The 21,469-nt window shown below is 40.2% G+C and overlaps 2 protein-coding genes across 2 annotated transcripts in view; one reads left to right on the forward strand and one right to left on the reverse strand.

Annotated features, from left to right (window-relative positions):
- GRAP2 (GRB2 related adaptor protein 2) overlaps positions 1–10,318 on the reverse strand; it is a 67,801-nt gene extending 57,483 nt beyond the window's left edge. The window contains exon 1 of the mRNA XM_043882109.1: positions 10,099–10,318. The gene's annotated coding sequence lies outside the window, so the exon portion shown is untranslated. The remainder of the gene's footprint in view (positions 1–10,098) is intronic.
- A 6,705-nt stretch (positions 10,319–17,023) lies between these two features.
- Positions 17,024–21,469, forward strand: part of ENTHD1 (ENTH domain containing 1) — an 89,530-nt gene continuing 85,084 nt past the window's right edge. Inside the window, exon 1 of the mRNA XM_043881778.1 lies at positions 17,024–17,095. The gene's annotated coding sequence lies outside the window, so the exon portion shown is untranslated. The remainder of the gene's footprint in view (positions 17,096–21,469) is intronic.

Genomic DNA, 21,469 nt, shown 5'->3' on the forward strand with positions numbered 1-21,469 from the left:
CAACCTACTCTAGTATTCTTGCCTGGGAAATCCCATGGACAGAGGAGCCTGGTGGTCTAAAGTTCGCGGGGTCACAAAAGAATCAGGTATGACTTAGCAACTACCAACAACACAAAACTAGTAATAAACACCAAATAGAATTTTGTTAAGGCTTGTTTAACAATATAAGGGGTAAAGTGAGATGAAATCCTTTCACTCGAGGTCAGTAGTCCTGAAATCTTATTGTGCAGGAGAATCACAAAAGGACTTTTTTAAACGTTTATATCCTGATTTGGCAAGTTTCAGGCAGGATCTGATACTCAGTCCTAACAGGTTCCCAGGTGGTATCAATATCACAGGTTCTCAGACCTTCCATTGAGTAGCAAGGCCCTAGAACAAAATCACTCGTGAGAGGTAGGGGAGGGACTATTTGAATCGTAATAATTACAAGGTCATGAGAGCAAGATTAAAATTTGCATTAGAAGAACAGGCTAGAAAAATGTAACTGTTGCCTGCGCTTTTCTGTAGAGAATAAAACAGCTCTCAGAGATGTGTTTTGAAAGGTGACATTTCTATTTGCTTGAAATTATAAATATTATACAAGCTACCTGCAAAAACTGGTGAGCTGCTGTATTAGTTTGGCAGGACTTTGAAAGGTTTCCAAAACCCTGATGCAAATAAACTTCAAGGTCTTCATAGTCCTTGTTTTAGGGAGGAAGAGTCTAGGGGTGAGGAGGCCTAGGGAAGGGGATGGAGAAAAGGAGGATTAGTTTAAATGGGGCCTTGCAAAGAAACAGATTCGTGGACCTGCCTCAAATGACAAATTATTCTGTGCTGAAATTATACTGACACCACATGAAGTTATTGCAACCTCGAATCAGATAACTCAGTTATGGCTATAAACCAGTGGCAAAAAATGAGTGCTATTTACTGTAATGTATAGCGATCTGGGTAATCAAATCTCCTGAAAGCTGCCGAAAACCTGATATAAAAATTTCCTCTTCTTGTATATTACTGCCTCTGAGTAACTCTGACTTGGAGCTTTGCAGACATCTGACTCACTGCTGCGTATCCCCAGTAAGGAAAGGCCCGTTCACGTTTGTTCCTAGTTCACAGTTAGAAAGATTTAGGCTCACTAGTTTGTCTAAAGATGTAGATAATAAAGTCCTGACCCTTGTGAAATCTCTTCCAGGCCAGTGTTGAGACTAGCTCTGCCCTCATGCCAGCAGATAAGTATTCACCTTGGGGAAGGAGAACTAACATCCTAGCTCTGAAATATCAATATATTGATGGGTTGTTATCAGTTGGATCAAGTGTAATAGAATTTAATATCTCTACATTTAAAATTCTGTGCCTAGGGTTTTATTTATTTTCTTTTATGTTTTAAATCAATAATATAAGTACAGAATAAGGATGAACTGGCTTCATAGTAGAGCATGGGAACTCATGGGTATGAGTTGACCACAGTTTCAGTATGAGTCAGCATATTAACTGAGTGCCAAAAAGACTAATGCAATCTTGGGCCATATTAATAGAAGTATAGAGTATAGATCAAGGGAGGCTACTATTCCATGGTATTCTGCACTGGTCAGACCACTCCTGTAGAGTCCTGTCCCATTCCGAGCACCATGATTTAAAAGAGGCCTCACATCAGAGTCCATCAGAGGTAAACACTTAAAATGATGAGAACACATCAAACCACATCACAAGAGGAATAGCTGAAAGAACAAAGGGTATTTATGCTTGAAAAAGAAGACGTAAGGGGACATGATGAGAAGTAAAAGAAGAACAGGTTATCTGAGAAAAGAGTCTGAGGTAGAGTTTCCAGCAGAAGTTTGATTTCTTTCTGGATCCCCAAGGAAAAAAAATTCCCAAGAGCCTTCTCAACTCTTTGTCATTTGCAAGGTAAACAGGTCTTCATCAAAGAAGATTCTGTTCCTCCTACAATGTCCTTGAAGTGTGAAGAACTTTATGTCCCTTTGCCAAGCCATCGTCCTCTGCCTGCAGAACCACCTCTTCCAGGAAGCCCTCCCTCCAAAGCCCCACCTTGAGTCCTCTTCCTCAGGAACTGGCACTGTGGAAGCATTTGCTTTCGCTTGTCCTAGATTCCCTAATAGCTTGTTAGCTTTTTAGAGGAAAGGACCTTATATTCTTTTCGTTTTGATTACCCTAAATGTTCTCAGTACATCTGGGTACTGAGAATTAGGGACTAAGAGGGTATCTGCTGACAGTAGCCAAAAGATGAATTAAAGTAACCAGACAAGGTGATTTTTTTTTATAGTGCCTACATGACAATTGTATTACATGTTGCATTACAATATGTTCTCTTGATGATAACAACACGTAACTGACCCTTCGCTTTATGAAATAATATGAGCTGACAAAGTTGGCTGTATAGCAAATCTTACTTTTCCTTACATCTTGCATTTTAAAATAAAAGTTGTGTGTCCAGGGGACTTCCCTCATGGTCCAGTGGTTAAGACTCCATGCTTCCAATGCAGGGGGCCTGGGTTCAATCCCTGGTCACTGAACTAGATCCCACATATCACAACTAGAGATCCCATACTCCACAGTGGAGATCAAAAATCCAGGTGCAGCCAAAAAAAAAAAAAAGTTCTGTGTCCATGCCGCTATTTAAGAACCCCATCTTCCTTGTCAGGTCTTAGGAATTACTCTCCAGCTGGGAGACTCTTCAGTTTCACACATCTCCTTCTTTGTTACTTGGATATTTACAGGGTACCAAGGGTTGCAAATAATCAGATACAACCAAGCACACAAGCACACTTGTATACAAGCGTCAAGTCACAACATCACACAGCTTCTGGTTTATAAACTGAATGAGTTGTCTATTTAACAACATTGGTCTCAGACACAGAAATTCCACAAATGAGTTGAAATGAGAAAGCACCCAGTTATGCATTTTAAAAAAGAGAGATTGCACATTTATATTATACCAAAGATAAGAACATCTTTGGGGGTAACAATGCACAGTTCTTCTCAAGCCTCCTGTGCAGTGGCTTAAAGAACGGTAGGGTTTCCCTCAAGGACAGAGGCATGGATGGGGCACTGAGTCATCCACGAAGCTGAGAACAGAACGCAGAACACAGGAGCCAAGTTCATGCTCTGTCACTCACGTCACTGGACAGTATTACCTCCCACAGTCCAATGACCTGACATGGTACAGAGCAAATTATACACTTCTCTGCAAGAAGTTGATAGAATTCCACTTGCCAGCCTGACATTCAGGTAGAAAATGCAGTGAGCAGAAAGACAGGGCCCCCGATTTTTTATCATTGGCTGTTAATCACAAATAGAGACTGACACCTTCCTGGTTGCTGGGGTAGCCAGCCTGTCTGTGCTAATAGCACTTGGCTCAGCTGCTTCAAAAGACTAAGAGCAGGGTGGTTCCTGTGATGTGTAGAAGAACTTTGATTCTGAGTTTCCACTGTTGGACAACTGATATTACAAAAGCCTGGTTTACTGATACACGAAGCATGAGAATTTTCTGCTTGTTTTGTCTTCCTGGAGAAGTCCAAAATTAAACTGGGGCTGTATCATGGGTTTTGCATATCCATACACTGTGGACACTTTTTAGAAATCTGAAACAAAGGCTAACACACAAATTTGTCCTAATTATACTGACTCAAAGATTCTTCAACCATCTCCAAAAAGAAAGGGTTTGGTCACATCCTTTCTCATTTCAGGGCACATGTGTTCAGTGCTGCTAGCTCTCTCTCGACTCCAATTTCCAAGCACATTTCAGAGACGTTGAAGGAAATAAACGTTAGTGATGAAAAATCAGGTGGAAGATTTGCGTCCTTCAAGAGAAATAACCTTTTTAGAAGGATAAGTTCTATCAGCCCCAAACAAGTCCATCGGCATTCTTTATCTCTATATCATAGTCTGAACTACCCAAGAGGGATCATAAAACACCGTGGTACGTCTGAAGCAGAGCCCGGGGTTGGAGCAAAATTGTTGTGAGACCGCCAGCCCTGCAGGAAAAGGAGGCAACCAGCGGCGCGACATACAAGCAGCCCACAGAAGCATGATCCATGCTGCTAGTTTCTAACAGGATTTGGACATTGAAAAGGAACCCATCTGAACCGGACGCCAGCTCCTATGACCTCCAGGGAAGGGTGAAAGGTCTTGCCATCTGTCACTGAAAAGGTCATTTCTCTCTGCTCTCAGACTGCAGGGGGATGAGGTGATGTGCAACAGAGAACGGAAGGGGCTTCAGAGAACATGTGGTCTAACCTCTCACTCAACTGAGAAGGAAACTGAGGCCCAGAGAGGTTATAATGTCACGTTCGAGGTCACGCAGGTGGTTTCCAATAAAGCCAGAATTCAGATTTCCAGAAACCGGGTCAAGAGTTCCTTGATGCTGTGCCCAGGCCAGTGTGGTAGAAGGAACCCTGGCTACAATTTCACAGCCTTGGTACTATGTCTTGGTAGACGTTAGCAAAATTACCTTGAGCAAGTCACTTAAACTCGCGAGCTTTGCCCTTCCCACTCTACAACTTGAGAGGCAAAATATGTGGTCTGCCTGCTTCAAAGATCATAGGCAGATCAAACGAGATAATGTGTGAAAATGCTTTTAAAAACTTTATAAGGCTCAGGTAAAAAAAAAAAAAAATAAGGTAAAGTTAAAAAAAAAAGAACTCCATATAAAGCATGTTTTTCCTTCTGAAGATATATGGATGGACTCTGCTGGCAGTGGTGGAGGGGGAGGCAGGGAGTGTCCATGAACTACTGAATATTCTGTGTAAAGGTGTGTGTGAATGAATGCTAGGCATATTTTTTTTCACCCCTGGGAAGTGCTTCTATAGCTTTCATCAGCTTCCTAAATGTGTCTCTGAAATTCCCCTGTACCTTTAGCCTCACCACCACCAGTAAGAACTTCTGTGCTGTGGATATCAACATGTTTATGATCAATGTAAAAGGTTGATATAATGTATTAAATATGACAATTTTCTTAGATTTAATGTGTAGTTGGGGTCTCCCTGCTAGCTTTACAATTCAATAATCCACATTTTTAGAATATAAATCTGTTCAGGCGAGGGGAGTTAATCTGACCTCACGCTTTGCTCCCTAAACTGCTAAAAATCTATCACTTATAAAACGAAGATGAAAATTCAAATGATAAATCAACCAGATTTTTTTTTTCTACTAGTGTACTTCCTTAGTAGAATGTCCTAGTTATTAAAAAATATTTTTCTTTAAAATCATATTTAGCAAGAGAACTATCTACTTATTATTTACTGAGTTCCTACTGAGTTTCCAGCAGTTTGTTTCCAGTATTTTCCCATAAAGCACTAGACAATAGACACAAATCGTAAACCATTTGTAGGCGGCCACATTAAGCCTGTGGTTCTGGAAGGCTGAGAGGTGTGGAGAAAAACAAACGAAAAAGTATTATTCATGACCAATTGATCAATTAGCCTGCTTTTCATTAAAAAACATAAAAAGGCAGGACCAATTTAGCAATGCCTGTGTTGGAAATGCGTAAAAACATTATTAATGTTGGATTTTTTTTTCTCATTTATTTTTAGTTCTCTTTAGAAAATCACACTTGAGAGCTTTCTGTGGCAGCAATAGAAGGAGTGAATAAAACAGCACTGGAATCCTTTTTTAATGCTAATGAAGGGGTAGGGACCAATACTTGGCTTGTGAGGCCTTTTCCGTGTACAGTTATGTATTTCCAAAGACACAGACTGACTTATGGAATGTCTGAGTGACCGAGATAACCAACCAGAGAAGTTACCTACTATCAAGACTCATCCATCATCCCATAAAGAAATCCAATGTGGTCTTTTATAACTGACAATGACTATACTCTTGTGCTTTAGTGGTAAAATTTTACACAGTACGGTAATGTGAAAAACGAGAGGCATTTTCTCCCTTTGACTGTATCAAAATATCATCTTCTGCCCCAAGACTCTGAGGTCTCATAACTCCCCTCTTGTATTATTCCTTTCAGATTTTTTCCTTCCTCTTCCTTTATATTGAATAGTTCTACATTTTCCAGTCTTAACATTATCTCTTACATGTAGACTTTCTTATACAGAGCCTGAAGCTATAGAATTGCAATAAGCATACTCATCTGTGCTTACTAGAGTGCTGTTATCAGATGAACAAAACCTAAAATATATTTTGGTAGCAACAGTCTCAGGTTTGAATAACTCAGAAGAACTGAAAACTTGGGTGGTGATAGGATGCCAGGGTGGGGGTAGGCTGTAACTGCTTTTAGTTCAGTTCCATTTCTGTTCCTTCTCATTCCATGTGTCAGGAGCCTTTGGAGAGAATGCTCTGGAATCAGACCACCTGGGTTCAAATCAAGGCTCTACCACATACTAGTTAAGTGACCTTGTGCAAATGACCTAAACTCTCTGCACCCCAGTTTCCTCACTTACAAAAGAAGGGTAATATTAGCCCTTGCTTCACTGTGCCCTTAGGAGAAGCAAAATGAGTTAACACCTGTACAGTGCTCTTGGCAAAGAGCAATAACAGACACTGTTTCAGAAACGTTATGTGTATAAATTGCTTAACTTTCAAAACGGTATGATGAGATAGCTACCATTATCACTCTCATTTTATAGCTAAAGAAACTAAGACATGGAAAGACTAAGTATCTTGTCCCAGTTGGCCTAGTTAGTAACTGAAGGACTGGCCCTCAAACCTAGACCACCTGACTCTACAGCAAGCACTCAGTAAATGTTACTTATTACTATCATCATCATCATGGTTGTTATTACCTGAACTTAAAAAAAAACACTCAAATATCTGCTGTGGCTGCTGATAATAACGAATGTGTATGTCTAATCCTTCTTCAGAGTATACTGAAAATGTATATGACCCCCAAACAAACAGTTGATTTAGGAAAGGATCACCTAAAGCCATTGAGTGAGGTTTGTTGGGAAACAGAATATCATCACAAAGCCTAAGCATTATCTTGCCAGACTACTTGTTAATTGCAAAAAGGGATCCCTGAACTGAGATCACTACCTTGAGCCCCGATCAAACCGAGTGTCACAAATAGAGGGACAATGTGGAACTAAGTGTCTCCTGTTGAGATACAATATGGAGCACCTTGTAAAATGCATTCAATTGAAATGTAATCAATGCTTTATTTCTAATTTGGAGTTTATGGGAAATACTGAGGATAGAGGAACAAATTAAATGACACCGCTAGGCCAAAACAAATTAGAACATTTAACAAGACAACACCTAACCTTTTCAAAAACTCCAGTGTTGAATAAAAGACATAAAGCCTTCATGTAAAAAACATATTTCTCTTTAAAAAAAATTAGATCTTAGTTTTTTTTTAAGGTATGGAAGACATTTGGGGGACAAATGGTTAAGTTTAGATATGGTCTAGATATTAGGTATTAATGAATTACTGTTCATCTTCTTAGTTATAATGATGGCATTGCAGTTATATAGGAGAATATTCTTATTCTTTGACGTGTTCCGAATTATCTAGGGGTGAAGTATCATTTTGTCTGTAACTTACATGTAGTTAGAAAGAAATACAGAGGTGGAACAAATGTGTCAAAAAGTTAGCAACTGTTGAATCTAGGAGGTGAGTATAGAGGTATTCACTGTACAAATATTTCAACTTTTATGTTTAGACATTTTCTTCACTTTGTTCATAAGATGTAGGTCTTATAGCTTCTTTGGAGGCAATTTAAGACTTTAATCTTCACTTACTTAGTAATAGTTTAATTCTCCAAAATGTTTGCTGTGAATGAATTTACTTTTTAAATCTGTCTTCTAAAAATTACTTACCGAATTCCTATTGGCTCATTGGTTCAAGCTTATTGGAACCTAATGTAATGTTAACATTGTTGCAGAGAACTCAGTGCCTGACACATAGTCAATGTACAATGTGTTAATAAACATTCATTTGTTAAATGAGGCTACATTTTCCTAAGAAACTGTAAAGAGGTAAAAAAAAAAAAAAAAAAAAAGGCACACACACAGGAGGTTGTGTTGTTCCTTTATAGATCAAGATATGCTGAGTAAGTACTTGAGATGGACAAATAGGAGGGCCTGTCAGTCTCCTCCTTCAATTCAAATAACTTAGGCCATAAAAATTCTTCACCAAGTTTTGAATTTCATGGCTGCACGAAAATGAAGCCTCTGTTCCTCAGACTAATCAAGCATCAGCTATATCTTGTTTAAGAAATCCTGATGGAATCACATATAATGACACTTTTTTGAATGCGTGTGTGCTCAGTCACTTCAGTCATGTCCGACTCTCTGTGACCCCATGGACCATGGCCAGTCAGGCTCCTCTGTCCATGGGACTCTCCAGGCAAGAATACCGGAGTGGTTGTAGACTTTTCCTGAGTCAGGAAAAGAAGCAAGCTCTGTTTCAGGCATGAGCCCGGCAAGTCACCAACACCTACAGGTGTTATTCTCTGAGAATCAATAACCATGTGAGAAGTAGGCTCATTTTCAGCCCCTCCAGAAGGCAAAGACATAAAAGAGATGGCTTCAGGCAGTAAGTCAGATATATTTTGTAAAAGAGGTGGGAAGGAAATGATCAAGATTCAAAGAAACCATTAATACTGATATCACCTTGTGTTTTCACAGCACATTTTTCCTAAGCCATTTCATATCTATGTTAACTCATTTATTCTTACAATATCCCTAAGAAATAGATGTAGAACAATTGAAAGTTTTAAAAAAGAAGATTTTCATTAGGGCCTAAGATATGAAAGATATTCAAAAGAATATTATATTAGCAATAGAGATACTTCTTCATTTTGAACAAATCAATCACCTCCTTCCCCTCTGCTTCAGTAAAGTCATTTAAAAAAAATAAAATCTATTATAATGGGAGAATCAGATTACGGTTTACTACATGGGAGACCCTCTAAGTTCAATCTAAAAAGATAGTTTTATTCAATGATATAGGACTGTCTCCCTTTACCAAAAAAACCACTCCAAGTTCTCCAAAACGGTACAAATCAAAATTTTTAAAATTTGAAATTTAAATACACTTATATGGTTCTCAATTTTATTAGTGCTCATTTAAGAATGGATCCTTCTGTAAAGAGGATCATTTTAAAATTATTTTATAAAAGTGAAGTTTTATAAACAATACTGGGTTGTTAAAGCAGAGTACGCTTATACTCAGTCCTTTCTGAAACTAAAATAAGAGAAAAAGAAGAGAAGAGAAAAGAGGACCCACTGAAAAACTAATAAATCTATGATAAATGCAGTTGTAGATAACGAAACATTTTTCAACCTGAGGTTTCCCACCCTCAGATGACAGAACATGAGCACATGTAATCTTTTCTATTGAAGTTTTAATCCTAAACATTTTCCCCTTCTCTTAATTCATCTGGGGATGTATACTTTCAGTAATGTACAGATGAAGTTACATGTACTTTACTAACAAGGCCTAATTCCAGATATGTAAACCTGATATTTTTAAATTGGATTAATCTTTGGTGGGTATATTCAATCCTCAGGTTCAAAGAGTAGGGTGTCAAAGAGTTGTGTTCAGATTTTATGCCTGAACTGAAGATTGTCTTAGGGACACAGTGTAAACTGTTAATAAAGGGATAAATATAGACAACACTCTCTCAAATCTCATTTCAAAGTAAAGTTTTCTTTTTTTGTAAAGGAACTCAATGTGGGGTTCTTTATAAAGGCAACATAAACACTAACAAGTAGAAATGAAGCCCCAAGAACAGATCCTGACCATGCAGTACTAGTGTTCATTCATTGCTACTCTGCCCTTCACCTCCCACACCCACGCCAATTTGAAACATATGCTGACACTGGTGAAGGGGAATTCCACCCCTGAAATCCCAGGTCCAGAGTCTTTCCCTGAGATGGCTCAGAGGCCAGTTAGTGGAGTCTTCTTGGATAACGTTGGTTGAAAGGAGCAAGTCTTCTAGTTCATTCACTGGAAGTTGAATCCTATCACTACAAACACTGTTACAGAAAAAGATTTAGAGACCTTAGCTGATGAACCGAAAATTAAAACCAATGTTTACAGAGCCCAGGGGATTCATTTTAATTAGATTGACTCCAAGAGAACATTCTGCAAATAATAAAAATCTGAGCCCTCTAGAGCGTGTAGACGGATGTTGCATAAAGACATACCTTTCAGAAGAGAAGAGGTTTAATCTATGGCTTTGCACCGAATGGTCAGAATCCTCTCTTGGAAGAAGGAAGCTAAATTCCAATGTCAAAATGACTGCATTTCAGAGTCCGGATCCACCTTGGGCTGTTGTCCACGTACCGCACTAAACCAGGGCACAGGCTAGCAGATCCATTGAGTGCCTCCTCCTCCTTCTCCTCCTCCTCCTCCCCGACTTCTTACTCCCTCCTCCAAACTACCCCCAGTCAGCCCAGCAGTCTGTATGCAAACCACACAGGAACTAGCAGATATGGGGCTTCAGAGAGTTGGGCGTGAGCCTTAGATTATGTGGTTTTGTTTTCTTGCTGCCGGAGTTGAACTAAAATGCAGGAGGTTCACTGAAACACTTTTGCTTCTTTATGCTTGGTTTCAGTTTTAACAAGTTTGCCCCGAACGATTATGTTCACATAAGAAAATTTTTAATCCCAGAGATGGTCCATTGGCAAGTTACTGCTGGTCTTAAGGAAAATGTACATTCTCCGAGGAGGTACAGGCATCTGGAGGAATATTAGGACTTCTTAGGGGAACTTACTTGATAGCATCCTGGATCACTTACCTCATTCAAATCTCAGGGAAAAAAAAAAAAAAAGCTTTTTTAGTGTACTCAGCCCATAATATTACCCTTAGCCCCTCATACTACCCCTAACAAAAGAAGGAAGAAAAACTCAAAGCCAAGATGAGTTCCAGCCCCAGCTTTGCCATAACCAAGTGCGAGCTGGGGCTGGTTACTTAGATTTGGGGAATTTAATTTTCTCCCGAATAGGCTGGACTGAAATATTTCTGGGATTTGAAGACTTTTTTCATTGACCTGACATTTTTGTCACCTTCAACTTCCTTAGTTCTCACCTTCAGATTTGTATCTCACGCTCCTCCTTAGGCTCCTTCCTCCCAGACCAAGTGTAACTTGCTAAGGCCTCTTCCTCTGTCTTTGCTTTTGCTAGAAAATGGATTGCCAATGTTGCATCTTTTGCACAAAATTAGAGATAGTGCGACTTGCTAAATGGCACTGTTCAGAGTCAGGGGACCAGACCCAAGATAAAGATGGGAATGTTGGCTGACAAGATGTTCCAGCATTCATCAGATAAGACAACTTGGGGATCTCGAATTTAAACTTATTCTGCATTGTAGAATGGTATCCTTTTCTATCTCTTTGCCCCTTTATACCTAAACCTTGCTCAAGATTTATGTTTTTTGGGGAGGGTGGAAATGTCGGTTATGATCACTCAACAATTTTATTGAAATTGAAAAGAAGAATCTGAGTACTTGGTCATAGTAGGAGCTAAGCAAATGTTTGGTCAGATGACTTAAAGGAAGTAATTTGTTCCTCTTAAGTCTGTAATAGAGAGCTTTCCTTTTATTCATGCAAGTCTGTCAAATGTTCTTGAATTCAAGTTGCCTCTGAATAGGGTCCCCACTACTTCCACATGCTACAAAGACAGAATTTTCAAGATAACAACGTGTGCCCAATTTTAAAACGATCACATCTCCACGTGGACCTCAGGGTTCTTCAGTCTCCAGGGTCTAAGGGCCTTCCTGGTGGGAACCATCGTTATGCCTGATGACCTCATCGTTGGTTTTCAAACACTGGAGTTCTCTGGCCACAGCTCTCGCCCCAAGCCAGTGGTTTTGAATTGGGAAGAAAGCAGACTAGCCCTGTACAGGAAGCCCCATGGTGTTCTCAGCACTCGCCCTAAATCATAGCTCTTTTCCTCGGGACACCGCCCCCAGGGAGCAGAACACAACCACTTCTCCAAGAATGGGGCAGAGTGCAGAACAGGAAAATCTCACAGAAAAGTTCTTTCAGTAGTAAGGAATGATCGGCAGACATGGTACAGAGCATATAGGGCAGGAAGCAAGGCTCCTTTAGTGGTTAATTTCCTAGCAGCTCTGTAACTGAACTAGTGCAAAGGCAGAACCTAAGAATAAAAACTCTCATGTGCGACTGTCAGCAACTTGGTCCTCACCATCAAGGAGCACTCAGAATAGTATCAGCAAAATCGGGAGGATTGAGGAATATATGAAATCTGAACTTATCCAACATGGAGAAAATTTTGTTTAAAACCATACTTATTTAAAAATGTTCAACAGTTCCTTTTGAGAGGTTGTTGTTGGCATCAGAACTTCTTATGTAAAATTACGCTAAATTTAACTTCATGGTACAATGTGTACTCTTCATCCAATAGCGTGGGTTCAGACATTCTCTTTTTATTCATTCAATAGACAATGTTTGTACACCTACTCCTTGTTAGGTCCGTTGCAGGTGCTGGGATGTATCAGAGAACAAAACATAGTCCCTGATCTCCTGGATCTTACATTTTGGTAGAGGAAGAAATAATACATGTGTCAGATGGTGGTACTGCCAAAGAGGATTATAAAATGGGGCAAGAGTCATAGACTGTGTGGCTGAAGTGGGGTTGGGATTTAATTAGGAGATCAAAAGACTTCTGACCAATGTCCAAAACAAAGCGAGGGATCTGGCCTGGTGGCTTTTTGGGGAAATAGCTTTTTCAGGTATCTGGACTAGCAGGAGCAAAGCCTGAAGGTGGAGAAGGGTCGAGATGGAGGTCAGAGGGGGAGTAGGGACCAGAACACATAGGACCTCAATGGTCATGGCAAGGTCTTTGGATTTTATTCTTGAGATGGGAGTCAGTGGAAGATTTTGAACTGGGGAGTGATATGCTCTGTGAAAGTCACTTAGTTGTGTCTGACTCTTTGCAACCCCACAGACAATACAGTCCATGGAATTTTTCAGGCCAGAATACTGGAGTGTATAGCCGTTCCCTTCTCCAGGGGATCTTCCCAACCCCGGGATAGAACCCAGGTCTCCCACATTGCAGGTGGATTCTTTACAGCTGAGCCACCAGGGACTGTGTTTTAAGTTTTTCAAGGCTCACTCTGATCATTGTATTGAGATTAGATTGTAAGAAAGCAAGAGAAAAAGCAGGGCAAGCAGGTAAGAGGCTGCTTCCATGATCCTGGCAAGAGATGATGGTGACTTAGGACTGATGGTGGGAAGTGTTGAGCTCTTAACATACAGGGTAACCAAAAAGTCTGGAATCATAAACATGATTATTTTATTGTGTATTAGAACATGGCCATTTATTACCTATGGAGCACACATAACCCAGAATCAGTAGCCACTCTGTGTCACAGGTGTACTCATGGATATCATAGGCTGTATGAGAGACAGAGAGGCATCAGTGGTGATCCCAAGGTTCATGACCTGAGAAACTAGAAGCAAGGACGTGTCATTCACTGAGACAGGAGAGACTGTGGGTGAGAAGGTCTGGAAGACCAGATGAGGAGTTTGCTTTTAGATGTATTAAATTTGAGATGTCTGTGAGACATGCCATTGAGGGTATCAAGGGAGTTAGGCACCTGAGTCTGGAGGTTGACACAGGTTAGGGGTGATGACAAAATCTTGATAGTTGTTGACAGAGAGAAGGGTGTTGAAAACCATGAGACTGGATAAAACCGTGCCGGAAATGAATACAGACAGAGAACCGACCCCTCCAAAGTTTAGAGGTCAGAGAAATGAAAGGAAACCAGCCAAGGAGACGAGAAGGAGTAGTAATGTCTTGGAATTCAAGTGAAGAAAGTTTTGTTCACTTTTATAAAACTCTGAGTTCACAAAATAAGTTAAAACCCACACCAAGTTACTGGGGTAAAATGATGTCTGTGTTCTTGATGCTCCAGTATTGCAACTAAATTATGATGCCCCCAAATGGAGGAAAGCAGACATCTCTTTGCACATGTCACTTTCAGTTCAGTTCAGTCGTTCAGTCATGTCTTACTCTTTGCGACCCCATGAACTGCAGCACGCCAGGCCTCCCTGTCCATCACCAACTCCCAGAGTCCACCCAAACCCATGTCCATTGAGTCGGTGATGCCATCCAACCATCTCATCCTCTGTCGTTCCCTTCTCCTCCTGCCCTCAATCTTTCCCAGCACCAGGGTCTTTTCCAGTGAGTCAGCTCTTCACATCAGGTAGCCAAAGTATTGGAGTTTCAGCTTCATCAACAGTCCTTCCAATGAACACTCAGGACTGATCTCCTTTAGGATGAACTGGTTGGATCTCCTTGCAGTCCAAGGGACTCTCAAGAGTCTTCTCCAACACCACAGTTCAAAAGCATCAATTCTTCGGTGCTCAGCTTTCTTTATAGTCCAACTCTCACATCCATACATGACCACTGGGAAAACCATAGTCACATTAGCAGAGTTAATTCCATAGGGGGTAGCATGTGAGCCTTTTGCCTGTCTGATCCACTCAGTGACTGCTACCAGCTTCTCCACCTGCAATGGGACTGCCGTCTTTGAGTTTGCGCCATTCTCTTTTTTCCATGTGCCTATTCAATCACCACCTCTGTATGTACTGAATACTCTCAAGTTCATGAGCCCTGCCCAGAATCCTCTACCTTTGTCCCAATTTTTTCTACTCAGCTGTCTCTTGGGCATCTTCACCTGGTCACACCAGACACCTCACCTCACATTCAAAGTATCCAAAATAGAATTCATCACATTTCCTGCCAAATCCGCTCCTCAGACTGGGTTCCTATCTTAGTGAAACTAGCAACCACCATTCACAGAGTCACCCCAAAAAGAAACTTGAGTGTCACTGTAGACTCCCAGATATATCTGGAGCCAAATCCAATAGCTTCTATGCTTTAATTTCATACACAAATGTCTGTGTGTCAAAGGAGAATGAGTGGAGTGGAGTATGTGCCACGCCCATGGCTTTGCTTTGGTTATGACTTTCATCACTTTATGTTTTAAGACTTTTTTTTATGTGAACCATTTTTAAAATCTTTATTGAATTTGTTACAATATTGCTTCCAATTTTATGTTTAAGTTTTAGGGACTTGAGCTCCCCAGCGAGGCACCAAGCCTGCACTCCCTGCATTAGAAGGTGAAGTTCTGACCACTGGACTGTCAGGGAAGGCACCTTCATCAGTTATTGCCAGAACTACTATAAAATTCTGTTCTTTTCCCAGTCCCTCTGTTCTGCTTCCAATCTAATTTTCTGCACACACTCAGAGATTCGTTCTGAAAGAAGAAAATGAATAGGTTTAAAATGAAAAAATTGAGATCTCTGACCTTCTCAAAATACAAAAGTTAAACTCATGACTGAGAAGGTCAATGGAGCTCAACATTAAGAACAAAAGATTGATTCTCAGCATAGGGGAAAGAGCATAGAAGTGTAGATTTGGGTTCAAGTTCCAGTTAAATCCTTGCTAGCTGAATATTTCTGGACCATTCATATAACTTATTTGTTCCTGCAAACTCAGCTCAGTTTTAACTCCTCCAGAAAGCCTTTCCTAACCATGTGGTTTAGACAAATTCCTTTTTGACTCTCAGAACAATCTATGTTTGCCTTTATCATTGTAATTTATCATAGTTACTGATTTATTCCTGTTTCCCTTATTAGACTGTAACTGTCTTGTATTCCCATGGCTCAGCATAGTGCCTGGCTCTAATGGAGAATGAATGCCATGTTCCTCAAACTTAGCATTCTTATCTATAAAGTGGGATAATATCACCTACATTTCAGACTTCCTTTAAAATTTACATAAGATATGCATATGAAAATCTTCATAAACTATAACTCAATGTAAAAAAAAAGCACTTTTGGCTTATTTCTCACTGCCTTATAAAGTCCAACACCTTATCATGGCCTTCAAGCTCCTGAACCACCCATTTCCAGGCCATCTTTTCAATATCCCTCTGCCTTCTGCTCTCATTACTCTATATTACAGCCAGCTAAATTGTTTATAATGCACCAATTTCTTTCATATTTCCTACCATTTTATATTATACTTACCTATCTACATGCCAGTATCAACAATGTAGGCTGTTATTATAGTAATTATAATTGAAGCAGTAGGGACTAAAAGCAAAGGTAACTTTCATTTACTAAGCATTTTCCTATTCTCTACATGTGTTTTCTTCCATTATATTCAGTATTCCACACAGCCACCAAGGTTCTGTAAAACATAGGTTTGATTACATTTCCAGTGCCTACTGGATAAAACCACTTGGTAGTAAAGACAAGGTGCTTCATGATCTGACTGTCCTCTGCCACTTCATCTCCCTCTGCTGTTTCACTAACAGTCTTTGTGACTGCCATGGTAACTACAGAGCTTGCAGCTTTATCAAGATTATAGGCTCTCTCAGCTTTCAAGCCTTTACACATGATGTGCCCTTTGCCTCTAATGGCTTCCTCTTCTTTGTCTATCCAGTGAACTCCTGTCATCCTTTAAGAATCAGTTCGTATATAAATTCGTCTCTGAAACCTGCCCTCAACTACTCCTCGGTAGAATCAGATGGTCTCTCCTCTCTCATTATGCTATACGTACCTTGTCACAATCTTCTGTGATGGTGACTGTCACCTCCACCAGCCTGTCAACTTAATCGAACTCGATCCTATCTGAATCCTTGCTGCTTTAGGTGCTCAGTGAAAGTCAGTTGAATATTTCAGTGACTAGCCATCAGTGGTACCCAAGGCCCTCACTGGAAGCACTCAGTCATTTCCCATCACTTTTCATCTCTAGAGACTACTACTAGAAATTACATTCTTTGTCCTACAGGTCACTTTTCCAGTCAGTTAAAATTAGACTAGTAACACGGATTGTAAAATTCATTCTTTCATTGAAGGATTAGGCAGTGCCACAGCCCAAGTGATCACGAAAGGAAGACATCTGCCTTCATGCCGCTGGATAGCCACAAGCAGGGACTATTTTAACCCGAGGCGTCTCCCTTCCTCTAAGTCCTGGGAGTAGTGGGCATCAGCCGTAGGAAAGGCCGGAAGTGAAGGGCCGGAAGTGAGGAAGCGGAAGTGGGGGAGGGCGTGAGCTCTCTGGCTTGGTTGGAGGAGGGGGATCAGCTTGCGGGGGCGGGAGCGGTCAGGCCTTGTGTTTGGGAGAGAAAAGGCCTAGATGCCAGGCGGCTGGACATTCCCCTCAGGTAGTAGCCTCTTATTTGGGGGTGGGGTGGAGATGGAGGGGGCCTGGAGGGGCTTGGAGGGGTGTTCTCCGACTGCCCATACCATGTGGGTCCCTACGCCTTGTCAGGGCAGGCGGGAAGGGGACAAGGCCCGCAGGTCTCCCTGAGGGAAGGTCACTGTTGTGTGACGGCGTTACATCACTCCCTCCTTCTAGAAGCTTCTCCAATACCCAGCCTCCCACTCCCACTACATTGCACGCTCTCTGAGGGCAGTCACTGGTCTGAGTTATCTGTGTGACCCAGTGCCCGCCACATGGCCTGCATGGAACACAGTGGTCGTTCTGAAACCATTGTTGAATGAATTAAGTGATGCTAAGGAATGACCCTGGATACCGAAAGCTGATTCTCCCTCTGCTCTTTACATTCACTTCTTTGCGGAGCATGTCATGTCTTTCCCACCACCCCTTATGTGGTGATTTTTTCCCCTTATGCTGCACATGGGGAAACTGAGGCTCAGAGAAACTTTAACAGGAAATGGCAGACTAGGACCTCAAATCCATGCCTCTGGAGCCCTAATTAGAGTAATGAGGTGAGGTACTGAATGCTTAGGTGTGAGCACAGTTGTGAGCCTACAGCGAAGAGTAGCACTTAACACCACACTTCCCTGATGGTCCTCAGTGGTTAAGGATCCACCTGCAATGCTTGATGGGTCCCCACCTGCGCTCATCAATGCCTGATGATCCCCACCTGCAATCCCTGGATGGGTAACATCCCCTGGAGAAGGAAATGGCAACCCACTCCAGCATTATTGTCTGGGAAATCCCATGGACAGAAGTAGCCTGGTGGGCTACAGTCCTTGGGGGTCACAAAGAGTGGGACATGACTTAGTGACTAAACAACAGCAGCATGCCGTTTACACCAGAGGGTGGAAACTGTCTAGTGCTCCTGTTTCTCTCTTTCTTAGAAATGGAGCCTGTTACATGGTAAACTCTGGGAAATAATAGTTGAGTGATTTAGTGAACACACAGGCAGGACTCAAGTTAGTTTCTCTGCTTTTGCAGTGTGTTTTCCATCAAAACAGTAACACCTGCTAATGCCCTGGTGATCTCTGTAATCCTTCTTCCAAAACAATCTTGGCCAGAGTTTATTTTCTCCTGAGTTGATCTCATGTCTACAGGCAGAATCCATATAAACATAAGAGCTGTTCTGTCTTCATAGCACTTCCCTAAATGTGTCTTTCCAAAGATGCCTCTTGGTACTCAGCCTCTTAGATGCTGTTGTCGTTATTGTCCTAAATCTTTGGATAAAGTCAGTGTAGCTCCTCAATCTCTTATTCTCAGTTCTGACATCCAAGAAGTTTTGAAAACTACTTTCCCCCCCCTAACTTATCTGGCTACAAGATTTGAACTGAAACAGCCATTTGTCTTTACTTATTACAAATATTTGCAAATTTTTATTGCAGTCATGTTGATGTGTTTAATTGTTCAGACCTCTTTACTTACCCCAGACCTTTCTGTGGATATCATGTAATATACGTGTAGGCATGGCATTACTTTTCAAAAGTTTTCCGCGCCCACCCCCCCCCCCCACACACAATTAAGTTTGAAGTCCGTAACTTATCTGGCCTCAAAAGATTCAGATAAGAGATTGTGGACCTGTAGTTTAATGTCAGTTGGCAACTTAAATGGTCTCCTGTTCAGGTGAAGTTGGGGGAGAAAACAGCCTTTGTCAAAGAGTTGAGTAAGTGGGTAAATGGAGTAAGAAAATTAAGAGACATTTTATACTTCATTATTTGTTTATCTTGGAAGTGTTGAAGGGAGAAAGCTCTTTAACTAACTGATGTTTTTGAATGTATGCAGGATGTTTTATATTTATTATACCTTCCACAAAGCTATATAAAGATAAATACTCAAGAAATACTTATTGATTGATTTGAAAATGTTTGCTTAAAACTTTAAAGTTAAAACTAGATATTAACTCTAGTTTTAACTCTAGATTCGTAAGCAAACATTAGAATTTTACTTGACAATTGCAAGGGTTGGATTATATTTTTAAATGTCATATTTATAACCCAAAGCTGTAGAATCAATTCATGTTTATCCCAAAGCAAAATCAATCTACCACTTGGTCATTCATGCAACATATTGAGTGCCTGCTGGGTACCTGTTTATGCAGTAGCATTTACTGATAGATAAGATGATCATGGTTGCTGCTCTCAAGAAGTTTCTAATCTGATGGTGGAGAAAGCCGAAGAGAAAATGACAAACACATAATTATGCATCCTGATAAGTGTCATGAAGGAAATAAACTGGGTCTGAAAAGAGCATGATGGGAGGAGCTAAGTAGTAAGTGTGGTGGGTGAAGGCCTCTCAGAGGAGAAAACCCAAATTTATAACATGAAATATCTTACTTCCCTCCATTTCTATATATTATAAGGACTTGGATAGCCAGACAGCCAAAATTCAGGTGTGAACATTTATCCTCTTGGGCACTACTTTTGTCTCATATTATATCACTATATTTACAATCTCAAACTTTTGAAGGACTGAGTAAACTGAGCGTTTGCATATAGTCAGGTGTCTGAAACACATAATAAACCAACCTAATTTACAATGAACACAAATGAATTTCTTGTTAGCTTGAGAAGATTTCAAAATTTTAAGTAGTAGAATGGTGTGTTATGTATTCTGTGTTCACGTCACAATGTACGGTACGTTAGTAAATAATACTAATTCACTTATCCAGACATTTTTCTTTAGTTTTTTGAATGTTTAAGAATATATTTAATTTTGATAAGTCCAGCACATCCCATTGTGAACTACTCTATTGGATGGAAGGCTATTATGTAGATAATTTTCTGTGACAGAAACTTCATTTAAGAAAACATTTTTTAAATTTAAAAATACAGGTTAAGAATAGAGGAAAACCTAGATATTACGATTTTGCCCCTCCAAAATATACATAGGTAGCTATTTGAAAAAGAAAAAAGTTTTAACGACTGTGTTCAATTCTAGCAAGTTATGATTCTAACAAGGCTTTTTTTTTTTTTTTAATAGACTTGTGAAGGAAACAGATCAATATTTGTTGCTCCAAGCCAATGTCACAGTACATCACTGCATTGAGTGAGCTTGGTAGAGGGCAAAAAAGGACAATAGAAAGAGAAAACCCTCATGATTGAAAATTTTAATAGCTTATTGAAACACATTATAAGTCGAGTTTTCACTGTATGAGTGAGTCAGATAAAAATGTCTGTATTCAAAGTGCAAACAGGAGAGAAAATCAGAAAATTGTAAAAACACACAATTTCTCTTTTTCTGTCTAGGGTTGATGATGGTCTCTTTAGGAGAAATCTTAATTAAACAGATACATTTTCTATCTTGTTTATTTGAGAATGTGTTGCACTTTTACCAAAAACAAAAATGACTACTTATTCCCTTCTCTTATTTTTTAAAAAAGAAGTGATAGTTTATTTAGGCTGCTTCTGAAAATTATGTCTTCCTTAAATATATACAGAGAAATTAATCAAGCCTGAGGTTAAAATTGAGAAGGTCAAGGAAGAGAAACAAAACAAAAAATAGCAAGCACATTTGTTATGGATTTTTAGCAATTTTCTTTAGTATGTGTGTACTTTCTCTAGTAAAATCTGATTATAGATTGTTGAGCTTTCATTGGGTCTGGATGCTCATCAGGGAATGTTTTTCTAAAGTTGAGTAAAGAAAGTAGTTTAACCTTTTCCTTTGACTTGCCAGCCTTACCAGGACTAAAATATTGGTTTAGGGTGCCGTGGGTTACATGTGGAGTCCACTGACGACAATTTCTTAACAGTTGATGATCCTCCTTATTAACTAGAAAACAGATCATATTTAGATTTGATTCTAATGACTTGTAAGTTCTGAAAAGGATACAACCAGAGGTCAGTTGATGATTTTAAGACTCAGTTTTCGCTTGATTACTCTCAGGACATAACATATTTATATGTGACAACAGATCTTGACATGTCACAGTGCAAGTTCCATTTTCTTGTCCACCATTAATTTGTCCACTGTCCTTGTAATGCTTTATAATAACTTTATTTCTGGCCAAAGAGGTTCAAGGATACTTTTTAAAAAAAATTTTGACTGTGCTAGATCTCTGTTGCTGCACATGGGCTTTCTCTAGTTTTGGTGAGTGGGGGCTATTCTCTAGCTGTGGTGCCTGGGCTTCGCATTGCAGTGGCTTCTCTTGTTGTGGAGCACGGGCGCTAGAGCATGCAGTCTTCAGTAGTTGTGATACATGGGCTTACTTGGCTTGCAGAATGTGGAATCTTCCTGGACCAAAGATCAAACCCATGTCCCCTGGCATTGGCAGGCAGATTCTTAACCACTGGACCACCAGGGAAGTCCCAATGATACTTTC

The sequence above is a fragment of the Cervus elaphus genome, chromosome 22 (assembly GCF_910594005.1).
Source record: "Cervus elaphus chromosome 22, mCerEla1.1, whole genome shotgun sequence".
NCBI lineage: Eukaryota > Metazoa > Chordata > Mammalia > Artiodactyla > Cervidae > Cervus > Cervus elaphus.